The sequence below is a fragment of the Erpetoichthys calabaricus genome, chromosome 5, assembly GCF_900747795.2.
Source record: "Erpetoichthys calabaricus chromosome 5, fErpCal1.3, whole genome shotgun sequence".
In the NCBI taxonomy this organism is placed as follows: domain Eukaryota; kingdom Metazoa; phylum Chordata; class Cladistia; order Polypteriformes; family Polypteridae; genus Erpetoichthys; species Erpetoichthys calabaricus.
Genome location: NC_041398.2, coordinates 23742593 through 23759071, shown reverse-complemented (window position 1 = coordinate 23759071; position 16479 = coordinate 23742593). Strand labels below are relative to the sequence as shown.

At 42.6% G+C, this 16479-nt stretch overlaps 7 non-coding genes across 7 annotated transcripts; all 7 read left to right on the top strand.

Annotated features, from left to right (window-relative positions):
- The first annotated feature begins 11922 nt into the window (after positions 1–11922).
- Positions 11923–11996, top strand: trnat-ugu (transfer RNA threonine (anticodon UGU)). The gene has a single exon. It is a non-coding gene; the product is annotated as a tRNA-Thr (tRNA).
- A 559-nt stretch (positions 11997–12555) lies between these two features.
- Positions 12556–12629, top strand: trnat-agu (transfer RNA threonine (anticodon AGU)). Its single transcript has one exon. It is a non-coding gene; the product is annotated as a tRNA-Thr (tRNA).
- A 351-nt stretch (positions 12630–12980) lies between these two features.
- trnas-gcu (transfer RNA serine (anticodon GCU)) lies at positions 12981–13067 on the top strand. Its single transcript has one exon. It is a non-coding gene; the product is annotated as a tRNA-Ser (tRNA).
- Positions 13068–13335: 268 nt separating this feature from the next.
- On the top strand, positions 13336–13409 carry trnat-ugu (transfer RNA threonine (anticodon UGU)). The gene has a single exon. It is a non-coding gene; the product is annotated as a tRNA-Thr (tRNA).
- A 576-nt stretch (positions 13410–13985) lies between these two features.
- trnat-agu (transfer RNA threonine (anticodon AGU)) lies at positions 13986–14059 on the top strand. The gene has a single exon. It is a non-coding gene; the product is annotated as a tRNA-Thr (tRNA).
- A 370-nt stretch (positions 14060–14429) lies between these two features.
- Positions 14430–14511, top strand: trnas-gcu (transfer RNA serine (anticodon GCU)). The gene has a single exon. It is a non-coding gene; the product is annotated as a tRNA-Ser (tRNA).
- A 263-nt stretch (positions 14512–14774) lies between these two features.
- Positions 14775–14848, top strand: trnat-ugu (transfer RNA threonine (anticodon UGU)). Its single transcript has one exon. It is a non-coding gene; the product is annotated as a tRNA-Thr (tRNA).
- Positions 14849–16479: the final 1631 nt, after the last annotated feature.

Here is a 16479-nt window from a genome sequence, read left to right as displayed (position 1 = left end):
AGCCCCATCCCTCGCTCTGGGAGGTGGTGGGCGCGGCGGCGGTCCTCCAGTTTTCAGTCACGGACAATTATATGTTGCTCTCTCCAGTGTTCCATCTTTTCATTCACTTACAGTCATATCCTCAAACCCACCCCATTTGGACAACTGTGTCTTTCAGGAAGTGTTCACCCATCAATACATAATTATGCGGCTGGCTAGTATATCATATTATAGATTCAGTGCATGACACTTTTTTACAGGTTACATTCTGTCTCCATTGCAATTAATGCTCTATTCTAGTGACCTGAGACAGAACAATGGCTGTTGTTCAATTATCCAGTATGCTGATGACACTATGATGATAAAACAGATATCTGTGGTGGATGAAAGCTATTACTTCAGCCAAGTGGACTGTTTAGTAAATTAGTACAATCAGGACAATCTTACTAAATTGCATCACCTGGCCCAATTATGTACAAGAATAGCCAACAAAATTAAACAAGAATCATAACTAAAATAGACAAGAATAAACAAAATAGAATCGCCAATATACATACATACATACAAACACCCTACAGTACAACACAATCCACAACATAAGTTTAACTTAACAGATAATAACAGAAGTTAATATGACATAGATACATTTATATTGCATTGAGTTAACAGACTGATCATTTTTAAGAGTCTAATGGCTTGTGGGGTGAAGCTTTTATGAAATTTGGCAGTTCTGCACCATTTACTACTTACCAGAGGACATAATTATAAACAGTCCATTGTAGAGGAGAGTGTGGTGTGTGATAATGTTGGTGGCACTGTTTATGTAGTGTTAACTGTAGAGCTCCTGTATGCCCCAATGATATTTTCAGCTACTCTCACCATCCTCTGCAGGTAAATCTGGTCTGAGGCATTACAGTCCTGATACCAGATGGAGGTGGTCAATACACTCTCTGTGGTGCCTCAGTAGAAAGTGGTGAGGGTGGGAGGGAAGAGGTTAGCTCTCCTCGTGTACCACAGGAAGTGCAATAGTTTATATCCCCTCTTGTCTAGAAGAGATCATTTGTTAACTCCATTCCAGGAAACTTTGTACTCCTGTCTGACTCCTGATGGAGAGATGAAGGTTGGTGTCATGATTGTTGCTGGAGTGAATAGTGATTTCTTTTGTTGTATTGGCATTTATTGTCAGGTTATTGTTTTTACACCTGTTCACTAATTATTTCACCTCCTCCCTATAAGCCGTCACATCATCACCACTGATGAGGCTTATCACTGCTCTACCATGTCAAATGTAATGTGGTGCATGCTATACATGATGTAACAGTCATTGGTCATTAAGTGAAAAGTAGAGGACTCAAGACACAGCCTTGGGGGACACCAAGGGTGGTACTCAATATATTGATTCCTACTTGGACTGACTGGGTTCTGTCTGTCTGTCTGTCTGTCTGTCTGTCTGTCTGTCTGTCTGTCTGTCTGTCTGTCTGTCTGTCTGTCTGTCTGTCCAGTTCTGAGGTGGGATTCCAGGCCCAGGAACGCAAGCATGTTTACCAGCTGCTGAAAGATAATTGTATTTGATTGTGGAGCTGAAGTGTAACAATAATGTCTGCATACGTTCTTTCTTGTATCTATTTTTTTCTGTCTATTATTACATGCAATTGAAAAGGTAAATTTCATGTTTTCTTGTGTAAAGATCTACAGTATCTTCTACTACTTCTACTATATACAGGTAATAAAACACTACTGTTGGTGTGTGTATGTCTGTGGGTGTGTCCAGTCTATGCGTGCAATATAATTGGTTGGTTTGGCTTTGGCTTTGCGTCCTGGTTATGACGTTAAACTGCATCAACTCTGCAAATGGTCCTCCACTTGTAGGAAAAACTTGGGGGTTGGTGGCAGGATTGACACTCTAGCCACCATTAAAAAAAAACTTCACACAGCTGAGGTGAGCAGACCTGAGATTGGCCAGATCTCTGTAGGTTGGTTCACCTTTTATTGGTTTGTTAGCTCTGATGACTGTCATACTCAGGGAGTAGCTGTTGCTGTGATGGATTGGCTCCTTCTGACGTTGTCCGATGTCACACCTTTCAATAAGCGTATTATGAGACTCAGATTAAGGCATTCTCTGGGTGCCTTGTCTGTTATCTCAGTGTATGCTCCAAAAGGGGTGAGTGATGTCTTGGTGAAGGAGACATTTTATTCACATCTTTGCTCGGTGGTTGATGGATGCCATTGAGGTGACACTCCTTTGGTCATGGGTGACTTCACTGTAACCACTGGCACTGACGTTGCTGGCTATGAGGATTTTGTCGGTTCTCATGGGTCTAGTGACCGTGATGAAGGTGGTTCCATGCTCCTTGACTTTGCAAAAGGTCAGGGGCTGTGAATCACTGGATCCTGATCCAGCACCTATAGTCAGTCACAGCACACGGCTTGATGGCAACTCCAGTCTGTACCAGGAACTGAGATGGGTCTAGTGACCGTGATGAAGGTGGTTCCATGCTCCTTGACTTTGCAAAAGGTCAGGGGCTGTGAATCACTGGATCCTGATCCAGCACCTATAGTCAGTCACAGCACACGGCTTGATGGCAACTCCAGTCTGTACCAGGAACTGAGAAAGTTGGCTGCAAGGGCTCAGAGGGCAGATAAGGAGGTGTTTGTTAGAGGAATCTCTGAGCAACTGACACACCATCTATGGCCTAATGACCCATGTTCTGCTTACGGAAGAATCGAAGCATCTCACACATATGAATCTGTTCCTTGGATAGTCGCAGTCAGGACAGATGATGGAACAGTACGTATGAATGACACTGCAATTGTGACCTGCTGGGCTGGCTACTTTGATTAACCGTTTAAAGGTGATCATCCTGCGATGACGTTGGACATCTCTGTGTCCACGGTTCTTGGAGCTTTTCCACCAATTAGCTGTGAACCACCCAGTCTCACTGAGATTGCACAGGTGGTGAATTAGCTGAAGGTAGGAAAGGATGTATGGATCTGTGGTGAACTTCTCCAGGCTGGTGGTAAGGCTGGCTTCTTTGCATTACAAGCAATCTTTGGTTCCATTTGTGAGACAGGCGTCATCCCCACTGACTGGAAAATGGGACTTGTTCTCCCTATCTTGAAATGGAAGGGTGATTGCCTGTATTACAGCACTGCTGGGGGATAACACTGCTCTTGATGCTGGGTAAGGTCCTTGCTGGGGTTGTCCTCAGTAAAATCCTTGATTACATGCTCATGTTATCATGTAATTACATGCTCATGTACATTGCTCATTTGTGCCAGCAAAGCAGTGGGTCCAGATGGAGTATCACCACGACTGCTGAAGGCCTGTGCGCTGGAGCTGGGGAGTCCTCTACAGCACATCTTCAACCTGAGCCTGGAACAGGGGAGAGTCCCGAGGCTTTGGAAAACATCTTGCATCACCCCAGTCCCAAAGGTATCATGTCCTAGTGAGCTGAATGACTTCAGGCCTGTCGCTCTGATGTCGCATGTGATGAAAACCATGGAGCAGCTGCTGCTTCACCACCTGAGGCTACAGGTCCACCACACCCTCGACCCTCTGCAGTTCGCGTACAAGGAGAAGGTGGGAGCGGAGGATGCCATCATGTACATGCTACACCGATCCCTCTCCCACTTGGACAGAGGCAGTAGTGCTGTAAGAATTATGTTTCTGGACTTCTCTAGCGCCTTCAACACCATCCAACCTCTGCTCCTTAGGGACAAGCTGACAGAGATGGGAGTAGATTCATACCTGGTGGCATGGATCGTGAACTATCTTAAAGACAGACCTCAGTATGTGCGTCTTGGGAACTGCAGGTCAGCAACACAGGAGCGCCGCAGGGGACTGTACTTTCTCTGGTCCTGTTCATCCTATATACATTGAACTTCCAATACAACTCGGAGTCCTGCCACGTGCAAAAGTTCGCTGACGACACTGCTATCGTGGGTTGCATCAGGTGTGGGCAGGAGGTGGAGTATAGGAACCTCATCAAGAACTTTGTTAAATGGTGCGACTTAAACCACCTACACCTGAACGTCGGCAAAACCAAGGAGCTGGTAGTGGATTTTAAGAGGACCAGGCCCCTCATGGACCCCGTGATCATCAGAGGTGACTGTGTGCAGAGGGTGCAGAACTATAAATACCTGGGAGTGCAGCTGGATGATAAATTGGACTGGACTGCCAATACTGATGCTCTGTGTAAGAAAGGACAGAGCCGACTATACTTCCTTAGAAGGCTGGTGTCCTTCAACATCTGCAATAAGATGCTGCAGATGTTCTATCAGACGGTTGTGGCGAGCGCCGTCTTCTATGCGGTGGTGTGCTGGGGAGGCAGCATAAAGAAGAGGGACGCCTCACATCTGGACAAACTGGTGAGGAAGGCAGGCTCTATCGTAGGCACGAAGCTGGACAGCTTGACATCCATGACAGAGTGACGGGCACTGAGCAGGCTCCTGTCAATCATGGAGAATCCACTGCATCCACTGAACAGTATCATCTCTAGACAGAGGAGCAGCTTCAGCGACAGACTGCTGTCACCGTCCTGCTCCACTGACAGACTGAGGAGATCGTTCCTTCCCCACACTATGTGACTCTACAATTCCACTTGGGGGGAGGATGGGGTAAACAATAACATTATACAAAGCTATTATCTATCTATCTATCTATCTATCACCTACCAGTTACCAGAGCAGTCTAATTTTATGCCTAAGAAGTCTACCATCGACCGCATCCTGGCACAGTGGGTTCTCATGGAGCACAAACATGAATATCTGCAGAGTTTCTTTTCATAAAGCATTCAACTCAGTTGATCAAGCTGCCTTGTGGGACATCCTGAGACTCTGCAGGATCCCCCTAAGTTGTTGGATGTCATGGTTGGCCTGTACACTGGTACTGTGAGTGCTGTACAGAGTGGAGGAAGAACTTCTGTGTTTTTCCCAGTTGATTCTGGGGTTCATCAGGGGTGTGTTTTTGTGCCTACTCTGTTCAGTGTTTACATGGATTGGGTGTTAGGCAGAGTCGTGGGGTCCAGCAGCTGTAGAGCATCTGTTGGTAAAGAAAGATTCACTTATCTTGACTTTGCTGACAATGCTGTGATCTTCATGGAGTAAATGGAGGCTCTGATGAGTCTGAGTGTCTGGGCTTACAAGTGTCCTGGATAAAAATCAAGGTCCAGGCCATTAATGACCTCTTAGGCACAGCCAGTGTGTATGTCTGTGGATAGAGTGTCGACCTTGTCAAAAGGTTTAATATCCTCGGCAGCGTCACTCGTGTCTCTGTTGACTCTTCCTGTGAAATCAGTAGACAGATTGGGAGAGCATGGGGGGTCATGAGGTCACTGTAAAGGGGTGTGTGGCGCTCTGAATGTCTTTGCAAAAGGACGAAGGTCCAAGTCTTTAGAGTCCTGGTGCTTCCTGTTTTGCTATATGATTGTAAGACATGGACGCAATCGAGTGACTTGAGATGAAGACTGGACTCCATCAGTACCATGTCTCTTTAGAGAATCCTTGGGTAGTGCTGGTTTGACTTTGTGTCAAATTAGTGGTTTCTCAAGGAGTCCCAAATGAGACACATTACCTACATTGTGAGGGTGCATCAGTTACGGCACTACAGCCATGTGGTATGATTTCCCCAGCTGATCCGGCTCACTCATTGTTGTGGACCCTGTTGCTGGACCAGGGCAAGGAGACGCCCACATAACACCTGGCTGTGGCAGATAGAGGGTCATTTCCAAGAGGTGAAACTGGACCACGTGTCTGCCTGGGGGGGGGTTGTCAAACAGTATCTTGAACTGTTTGGTCATGTGGTGGGTGTGGCAACATGCTGTACTAGTGCATGCTCCAGAACATGACCTGACCTGCTTTGGTCTGTTTGGTCAATTTCCCTTTGGCTGCTCAGTCAAGAAAGGTTGACACAACAGATATTGAGGAAAGGCGTAGGAAGAGCACTGTGAGTCACCTTCAAACAAAGGAAGTAATTGCAAGAATATGAATGATGTTTTCACAGCATCTACCATTTCTGGCAGTCAAAAAGTACACAAGAGGTGTGCAAGGTGCCTCAAAATGACAGAGTCTAAGAAGCAGGCTTTACAGGAACATAATAAGAACTGAAGTGCTGGCCAAGACAGTTTGAGACATTTGAGGATAGCAGAACAAACGATTGCTTTGGGTACACAAAAGAAAAGAGATATAAAATATTTTATAACTTATTCTATTAACTGTCTTCAAAAGACAGTGCAGCTAGTGGCAAAATAAAAACCTTGAACCGTGAACATGAGTCTCAAACCTAGGAGAGACCATGAATATTGGGCAAAAGATGGAAATGGAATTACACTTATAAAATAAAGGTGCCAGAGTGGTCCTTCAGATCGATGCCATAGTGGAATCATTTTTGGTTCCCAAAAGACTCACACATGAATGATCCAGAACCTTCATTTAATTTAGATCTGTAACAGGCCCCATATAGTAAATAGCTATGAACGGCACCCTTGAAATGTATGTGTATATAACAACTGCCCAAACTTGTTGAATACAACTCATCTGATCTCTTAGTCACCTTCTAGTACATTTTGTTGTTCACTTGACCTTTATCTGGTTTCCTGATATGCCTCAACAGGTTTCTGACATCTATTAACCCTTTATGTGATATCTACCACACAATGAACCACCTGAATTGGAACCAGAGTGTAGCGGGCGACACCTCAGCACCACACTGGAACAGTGTGAGGTTTTTTATGGTAGCTGGAGTGCCAATCCTGCCACCAACCCCCAGATTTTCCCTGCAAGCTGGAGGAGCTGCTTGCATGCTATTTCTTTAAGATGAATGCTATATTTTAATATGATATGGAAAGCAAATGAAAACACTTTATCCTAAATTATTATGTGACTCCAAAGTCAAATTTTTCTTCCACACGAAGAAGACAGAAAGGTTTGATTTTAAGAGGATGTAAAGCCAAAGCATTGAAGAGAGGGGTGACAAAGCAGAGCAGAGGAAACACATTTGTACTGTGGGCATGTGGATCAGCCACCCAATAGGGTAGATGGGCACCCAGTTCTCAGTTAGGCCATAGTGGACCAGGTGTTGGATGATTTGTCCTTTGTATTTTTCTATTCCCCTGTTGCAATTCTCCCTTCCTTTGTTAACAAAAACCCATTGTTGTTAGTTTGGACTGCTGTGTTGGCATTCAAATGTGGCACTTGGTTCCATGGCCCACCTGTCAAGTTGTTTTGCCTGCCTAAGGAAAAGTCATCCCAGATGGAGGATCGCAGGAATCGTGGGAGAGAGGGGTCCTTTCATCGGATTGGCTGGCCCAGCACTGTTTCAGCTGTGGAATGGCCAAATGGGGGAGGCAACTTGAAGGATGAGGTCTCCAGGACTCTATACAAATACAAATCTTATTATGGGATATATCATTTACTGTTAAATTCTACTGTGTACTTCTAAAATTTATATATTTTTTTTTATTTCTTACTATATTGAGAAATTGTTCTGTGTACTGTACTGTATTGTATTGTATTGACCCCCTTCTTTTGACACCCACTGCACGCCCAACCTACCTGGAAAGGGGTCTCTCTTTGAACTGCCTTTCCCAAGGTTTCTTCCACTTTTCCCTACTAGGTTTTTTTGGGAGTTTTTCCTTGTCTTCTTAGAGAGTCAAGGCTGGGGGGCTGTCAAGAGGCAGGGCCTGTTAAAGCCCATTGCGGCACTTCCTGTGTGATTTTGGGCTATACAAAAATAAACTGTATTGTATTGTATTATTGTATTCTGGCACAGCTCATGACTCTCCCCTACTGTACATAGTAGTTTTATACTATAGATGTGCTTGATTTATATTGTATGGATTTTTTATTTTTTGTATGCTTTTTAAAAATTTGACATTTCAAGCTCCTCCTAGTAGATGTCATTGATGTTTTTATTGAGCTCCTCACGCTGTTTTTTTAATAATGTCCTCGAGACCTTTTTGCTCTCAAAGGTGCTTTCTCTGTTTAATTTCTTTCAGATTATTAACAAGCAGATTAATAGAATGAAAAACTGAGTGTTTCTTGTTTGTGTGAAATTAAAACAGACTATAAAGACTTGTTTGACTGGTTTGATTTGCATATGTCAGTTGCAGTTCTCACTTGATTTCCTTCATGAATTTGCAAATTGGACAGACAGCTCACTCCCACAAAAGGAAGATGTTATTTTTATCTGCTGATCAAGCAGAGGTGCAGGGTTATACCATACATGTAAGAGAGAGAAGTGGTTTGAATTTGAACTTAGTTTGTTAATCATTACTTGTTTGTTTTTGTCAAACTATGAAGAGCTTCAGTCTGCATTCCACTCACCACACTTTTAGGGCCTTTTATTATGGGCAGCATTACAAAGTCACGAGAGTGTGAGAAGCCAATTTCAGCGGCTGTAGGAATAAAGCAAATATAGAGGCAACCACTTAGCTTATCACAGACACTGGGAAAAAAGGTTGGAGAAATAAAGTTATTTACCTGATTTAGCACCCTCTTCACAGATTAACATGGCAGCGCACAAAGTTTCACCCCCGTTTGAGCCCAAGAATTGCTTAATGGGCTTCCTGGAGGCGTGCCGGTGCTCCGAGAGGAACCCGTGGAGTTCGAACTAGCTGACCCCGAGACACGCGTCTGAAGCCGTCTTTCGAGCGCGTTCACGTTTTTCCGCGGCCGAGTTTTAAGGCGCGCTCCCGTAACGGCAGCAAGAGAGAAGGCGAAAGTGCTGTATTTAAATCCAGGGGAACAGGTCAGAAGGTCGGAGAGCACAGTTTCAGAGTAGCCAGCAAAAAGGAATCGAAATGAAAGCAGGAGAAAGTAAAACAGCACTCACTTACTAAACGCTGAAAAAGGAGCCTTTACGTCACCAGGACAGACGGGTGCGTACGAGTGCGGGAACGTTTAAATAAGATGGACTGCACCTGAGTAGGTGTTGATGAACGATGCACGTCCCGACGTGACAATTTATTGGTAACGTAAAGCAGGATTGGGTGGACCAAAGGGTCCGAACGCCAGGGGTCGCATTTTGAACAGGTCATGGGGCTTAAATGTTTAGTTGAGTAGTGGAGAGACGTACAGACCTTTGCGTATACAGGTGCTGGTCATAAAATTAGAATATCATGACAAAGTTGATTTATTTCAGTGATTCCATTCAAAAAGTGAATCTTGTATATTAGATTCATTCATTACACACAGACTGATGTATTTCAAATGTTTATTTCTTTTAATGTTGATGATTATAACTGACAACTAATGAAAGTCCCAAATTCAGTATCTCGGAAAATTAGAATATTGTGAAAAGGTTCAATATTGAAGACACCTGGTGCCACACTCTAATCAGCTAATTAACTCCAAACACCTGCAAAAGCCTTTAAATGGTCTCTCAGTCGAGTTCTGTAGGCTACACAATCATGGGGAAGACTGCTGACTTGACAGTTGTCCAAAAGACGACCATTGACACCTTGCACAAGGAGGGCAAGACACAAAAGGTCATTGTTAAAGAGGCTGGCTGTTCACAGAGCTCTGTGTCCAAGCACATTAATAGAGAGGCGAAGGGAAGGACAAGATGTGGTAGAAAAAAGTGTACAAGCAACAGGGATAACCGCACCCTGGAGAGGATTGGGAAACAAAAGCCATTGAAAAATGTGGGGGAGATTCACAAAGAGTGGACTGTAGCTGGAGTCAGTGCTTCAAGAACCACCACACACAGACGTATGCAAGACATGGGTTTCAGCTGTCGCATTCCTTGTGTCAGGCCACTCTTGAACAAGAGACAGCGTCAGAAGCGTCTCGCCTTTGGACTGCTGCTGAGTGGTCCAAAGTTATGTTCTCTGATGAAAGTAAATTTTGCATTTCCTTTGGAAATCAAGGTCCCAGAGTCTGGAGGAAGAGAAGAGAGGAGAGGCACAGAATCCACGTTGCGTGAGGTCCAGTGTAAAGTTTCCACAGTCAGTGATGGTTTGGGGTGCCATGTCATCTGCTGGTGACGTAGGCACAATACAGAGAAAAAAAGGCAGTGTGCTCCGTGGTTACTCTCTCAGGTGGGCGTTAGCATATCATAATCCCTTGGACCAATAGCGTGAGTTTTCTGCATTTGATTTATATGACTGACATTATAAAATACTAGAAATTATACAGTAAAATCAAGCCCCAACCTATCCTTGGGAGAACCTAAACGCAAGTATATACGGTAATTGCTTATTTTAGGTTTAAATGGCTGCATTAAGGTTTTAATTGTTGTCTGTTGTCTTAACCAGCCATCAGTTAATAATGAGGCGCAAATGACAAAGAAACCAGCAGCTCTCTAGCTAACATGCTTCCAATTAAACCTGTGTATGTGCATCATTTCAAATTGGCCTAAGGCACTCTAAATATTATCAAATGTCATTATGTAATGAAAAGCAGAAACAGTTCATATTATCATTTACAACTGATTAACAATTAATATAATTCAAAATAAATAACTGATGAACAGCTATGGAACAGATGAGCAGCTAACTGACCATTTGTAAGACAAAAACAAAAAAATTCTGCAACTCATTACCCAGTCACCTTATGTATAAATACTCTCAAATTAAAACTGAAACTTTAAAATGTACACATTAGGAAATCATAATAATGATTTTTCTTTTAATACCTGTATTCTGTGATGGGCAGGCAAACAAATATTTTTGTCAATGCCCTAATATTTATGAACCTAACTGTAAATCTGTATTATATATAATATTATATTCAGAATAATATTAAAAACATGCTCCATCTTCACTGCAATCACATGCGCTTAGTTATGCTGAGCACATTTTATTTTGTACAGTTAAGATAAAAGGGAAAGTACAGGTTTTAAGGAACATTTCAATATAACAATCAAATGATTTAAAATCCAGAAGCTCTATTTAGACATGAGCCCTTTTATTAGGGAGGATATGAAAATAGTTCAAGTCTAATGCAGTTTACTGATGGATTGTTAAAAATCGGCCTACTCAATTCCAAACAGACACATCCCCTGCTTTTTAAGCCACTCATATTAACATAAATTTAATGTATTTGTGCATATTCTAATCTGTAAAGTATAACATATGAATTTGTAAAATGTAATATGGTTTAAAAAAATGTAGCTGACAAAAGAAAACATAATTTTAACACTGTTATCTTCTGATATTAAATATATTGTATTGCTTTATGTATCACAGATTTTCTATGTTTAAATTACAATAATCTGTAAATTCTATAAAGGAATATGATTGTTTAAAAATATTACTAATCTGAAATTAACAGTTCTGTTCGGTTAGGTATTTTACTATAGTATTACTGTGAATCAAACACTGCTGCATTGTTTTTCTGTTTACACTTTTTTGATGTCATGATTTTACAGCAATTCACTGTAAATTTCACGGACATTTTTAACAGTGCGAGACCCAAGATGAAAATCCAATCAAAGGAATATGACAGCTGATAGCTGCAGAAACGATAACAGACTCTTAAGATTTAAAGTTACAACAAGGATGAGATTCGAACCCACGCGTACAGAGCACAACGGATTAACAGTCAAGCGCCTTAACCACCCGGCCACCTTGTAACGCGAAAGAAGCATTTTTCATTCTGTCCATTACTGCTAAATTCAAATTAACAGATCTGGTAAGTCTTCATGCCACGATCTATGTTTAAGCAGGCACGTAACTTAAAATTTTAAGAGTCTATTAGCGTTTCTGCCGCTATCAGTACCAGTAGTTCAGTTTCAAGAAGAAAATATTCCGACGCTGCTTTCCGCAAATGATCCCACCTGCCTCTGAACGCAAAGATTGCCTCTTATGGGAGTTTCTCAATCCGAACAACACCTGATGCTCACCTGCAGTATCTTTGTCCATAGTTCACAATCGAAGTATTCTGCCCTAAGCATTCTGTTTTACAGAGTGAAATGGAAATTTGGCAAGTTAGGTTCTCCAGTGAGGCGCCGTGGCTTAGCTGGTTAAAGCGCCTGTCCTGTAAACAGGAGATCCTGAGTTCAAATCTCAGCGGTGCCTTCTTCACTCTGTGTCCTTCAGTTTCTTTTCTACAGTACACGCACAGCTGAATCGGTGTTAAAGTGAACTTGAAATTAGACTGCGCTCAAACCTTGCCGCATACCTGCCCGGATAAATTAATAGATTTTACGTGTTTATTTATTTTTAAGTCTTTAAGGGCAGTCGACTAAAGAAAATGGATAACTCCGATGAAGAAATGGCTTTAAGGTGCCTTTGAAGGTGAAGACTGCTTTTCTGAGTTACGTGAGTCTGTTTTGTTTTTCAGATGACATCCTGATCGTCCTCATCACGGATTATGTGAACGTTGTCTCTTCGTCGATCGCTTCCTTTGAACATTGGATTCAAACATCTTAAGGCAAACTTCCGTCTTTCCAAAAGCATCTGATCGTGGAGCTGCTCTTGCTGAAAGTGTGTTCTCCTTTAAATTTTTTTTTTATTACAAAGAGGTGGACATTTGTTGCATGTTAACTGGCTCTTAGGGATACGAGGTCCATCCATCCATTTTCCAACCCGCTGAATGCGAACACAGGGTCACATTGCTAAAAACTCTGTAGATTCAGGCGCCGTGGCTTAGCTGGTTAAAGCGCCTGTCTAGTAAACAAGAGATCCTGAGTTCGAGTCTCAGCGGTGCCTGCTCTTTATCATACTCCTTTCATTGGGTTTTCATGTTGGCTCTCGGATGTGCCTGAGAACGTTGCGAGGAACAAGTTAGCTTTGTCCGTTTCAGTGCGGAAGACTGTGGTGGAGCAGAGATCTCAGCTTTAGTTCTCTATGCTTTGGCCAGTGAACGAAAGAGAGAAAAGCGAAAGCCTGCCTGCCTGACGTGTAACAGATTGTCTGTAGCAAGGCAGCAATGAGAGAGAACAATAGATCACGATATAAGTGCAGATGAAGTGTGCGTGCTTAAACATAGATCTTGGCATTAAGCCCCACCAGATCTGTTAATTTGAATATAGCAGGAATGGACAGAAGGAAAGATACATTTTTAAGGTGGCCGAGTGGTTAAGGCGATGGACTGCTAATCCATTGTGCTCTGCACGCGTGGGTTCGAATCCCACCCTTGTCGTAAATTTAAACCTTAAGAGTCTATTGTCGTTTCTGCAGCTATCAGTGCCAGCAGTTCAGTTTCAAGACGAAAATATTCCGATGCTGCTTTCCGCAAATGATCCCACCTGCCTCTGAACGCAAAGATTGCCTCTTATGGGAGTTTCTCAATCCGAGCAACACCTGATGCTCACCTGCAGTATCATTGTCCATAGTTCAGAATCGAAGTATTCTGCCCTAAGCCTTCAGTTTTACAGAGTGAAATGGAAATTTGGCAAGTAAGGTTCTCCAGTGGGGCGCCGTGGCTTAGCTGGTTAAAGCGCCTGTCTTGTAAACAGGAGATCTTGAGTTCAAATCTCAGCGGTGCCTTCTTCACTCTGTGTCCTTCAGTTTCTCTTCAACAGTACACGCACAGCTGAATCGGTGGTAAAGTGAACTTGAAATTAGACTGCGCTTAAACCTTGCCGCATACCTGCCTGGATAAATTAATAGATTTTACGTGTTTATTTATTTATTTATTTATTTTTAAGTCTTTAAGGGCAGTCGACTAAAGAAAATGGATAACCCCGATGAAAAAATGACTTTAAGGTGCCATTGAAGATGAAGACTGCTTTTCTCAGTTACATGACTCTGTTGTGTTTTTCAGATGACATCCCGATCGTCCTCATCACGGATTATGTGAACGTTGTCTCTTCGTCGATCGCTTCCTTTGAACATTGGATTCAAACATCTTAAGGCAAACTTCCGTCTTTCCAAAAGCATCTGAACGTGGAGCTGCTCTTGCTGAAAGTGTGTTCTCCTTTAAATTTTTTTTTATTACAAAGAGGTGGACATTTGTTGCATGTTAACTGGCTCTTAGGGATACGAGGTCCATCCATCCATCCATTTTCCAACCCGCTGAATCCGAACACAGGGCCACATTGCTAAAAGCTCTCTGTACAGTCAGTCGCCGTGGCTTAGCTGGTTAAAGCGCCTGTCTAGTAAACAAGAGATCCTGAGTTCGAGTCTCAGCGGTGCCTGCTCTTTATCATACTCCTTTGATTGGGTTTTCATGTTGGCTCTCGGATGTACCTGAGAACGTTGAGAGGAACAAGTTAGCTTTGTCTGTTTCAGTGCGGAAGACGGTGGTGGAGCACAGATCTCAGCTTTAGTTCTCTATACTTTGGCCAGTGAACGAAAGAGAGAAAAGCGAAAGCCTGCCTGCTTGCCTACCAGCCTGACGTGTAACAAATTGTCTGTAGCAAGGCAGCAATGAGAGAGAACAATTGATCACGATATAAGTGCAGATTTAGTGTACGTGCTTAAACATAGATCTTGGCATTAAGCCTACCAGATCTGTTAATTTGAATAGAGCAGGAATGGACAGAAGAAAAAATGACTTTTTCACGTGAAAAGGTGGCCGAGTGGTTAAGGCGATGGACTGCTAATCCATTGTGCTCTGCATGCGTGGGTTCGAATCCCACCCTTGTCGTAATTTTAAACCTTAAGAGTCTATTATCGCTTCTGCAGATATCAGTGCCAGCAGTTCAGTTTCAAGAAGAAAATATTCCGACGCTGCTGATCCCACCTGCCTCTGAACGCAAAGATTGCCTCTTATGGGAGTTTCTCAATCCGAGCAACACCTGATGCTCACCTGCAGTTTCTTTGTCCATAGCTCACAATCGAAGTATTCTGCCCTAAGCATTCTGTTTTACAGAGTGAAATGGAAATTTGGCAAGTAAGACTCTCCAGTGGGGCGCCGTGGCTTAGCTGGTTAAAGCGCCTGTCTTGTAAACAGGAGATCCTGAGTTCAAATCTCAGCGGTGCCTTCTTCACTCTGCGTCCTTCGATTTCTTTTCTACAGTACACGCACAGCTGAATCGGTGTTAAAGTGAACTTGAAATTAGCATGAAGTTTCTGTCTTAATATAATATTTTGAAATAAATGAGAGAAAAGTGAAAAATCACAACATAAGGATACATTTCTCAGAACACAATTTTTGTCTTGGATGAATGAAAGCACTAACACTCCATCCAATTATATATATCAAGTTACGTCATCTGTTAGGCATGCCTTTTCATTACTCAACTGGTTGGAATGAAAACCTGCAGCCACTGCGGACTTTCAGGATCGTAATTGAGTACCCCTGCTGTAGACCCTGTTCTCTGACATTAGGTTGTGGTGATGGTGATGGAAATTCCACTTTCACACAGTTTCCTGATTCCTTTTCCAGTTTGTTATCACACCGGCCTTTCAATTTTTATTTGAAGTCAAACCACACACACTTCACCAAGGCTATGTGACTATTTAAGAACTCGGCCCATCTTCAACCTATTTACAGAAGGTGACTGGGCTGCACACATCCAATAAATGTGGAAACAGAAAGTGGCTCGCCTATACTCCCTGAACTTTCATTGTGTATGCCGTCACATCACGAAGAAACACATCAGATCTCCATTCAGCGCTTCTTATGAGCCAATGTAGTTCAGACCAGAGAAGTTAAGACTGCAAGATGGAGGAGCTGACTAACTATACTTTGCTCCTCAGTATGAGAAAAAGGAAGCTGTGGCTGAGTTAAGGAGAGCAAAGGGCAGACAGATAGAGGCCATTATGAGAAGCTCCCTAAACAGTGCGATTGTACCCCAGCTGTTCTTTTAAGCTGCTGGTTACACTAGGGGAGTATATAAAAAAACTAAATGAATCCATGTTGGAAGATGACAGGAACTACCGGTTTGGTGTCCTTTCCTCTTGCACTTAGTCCATCCTGACGTTTCATAGACATCTTCACTGGGTTTCTCAAGTGAGCTGTAAACCTCATTGCTCTCCATGTCTGCGGCAATCAGAAAAAAGACTGAAGAAAAGATGAAGTCACAGTTGTGTTTAAGTGTGGTACACTTAGCTTCCTGAAGTTGATGGTCACATCTCCATTCACATGGATATTCAGTTCAGTTGAACTTCATTAACTCTTGAAAGCGTGTGGCCATTGAATTCCTAGCAGCACTGATGCAAGGAGATCTACACAGCAAAATAGGCAACTGATATTTATTAATTCATTTTTTTATCATATGATAAAACTTGATTCTTAAAATAAGCAATGGCCAAAAGCACCTTCCAAAGGAAAAGAAATTAATGCAACAAAATGGATGGTAAGCAGATAATACACACACATTGCAGGAGTAGATATTAACAGATGAGATATTTTACATTTAGCTGACATCTTTACCTAAACCAGCTTACAACATTTGAGAGATACAATTCATTACTTTTCTTTTGTTTTTCCAATTGTGAAGTGACTTGCTCGTGGTCACACAGTGTCAGTAGTGGGATTTAAACTGACCACCTCAGGGTTTGAGTCCCAAGCCTTAACCACTATGCCACACTGTCAGTGTGCAACATGGCCACTACTAGCAGTCAGGACAAAAGTGAACAGTAAGAGCTTGAGTTGTAGGAAGACAATATG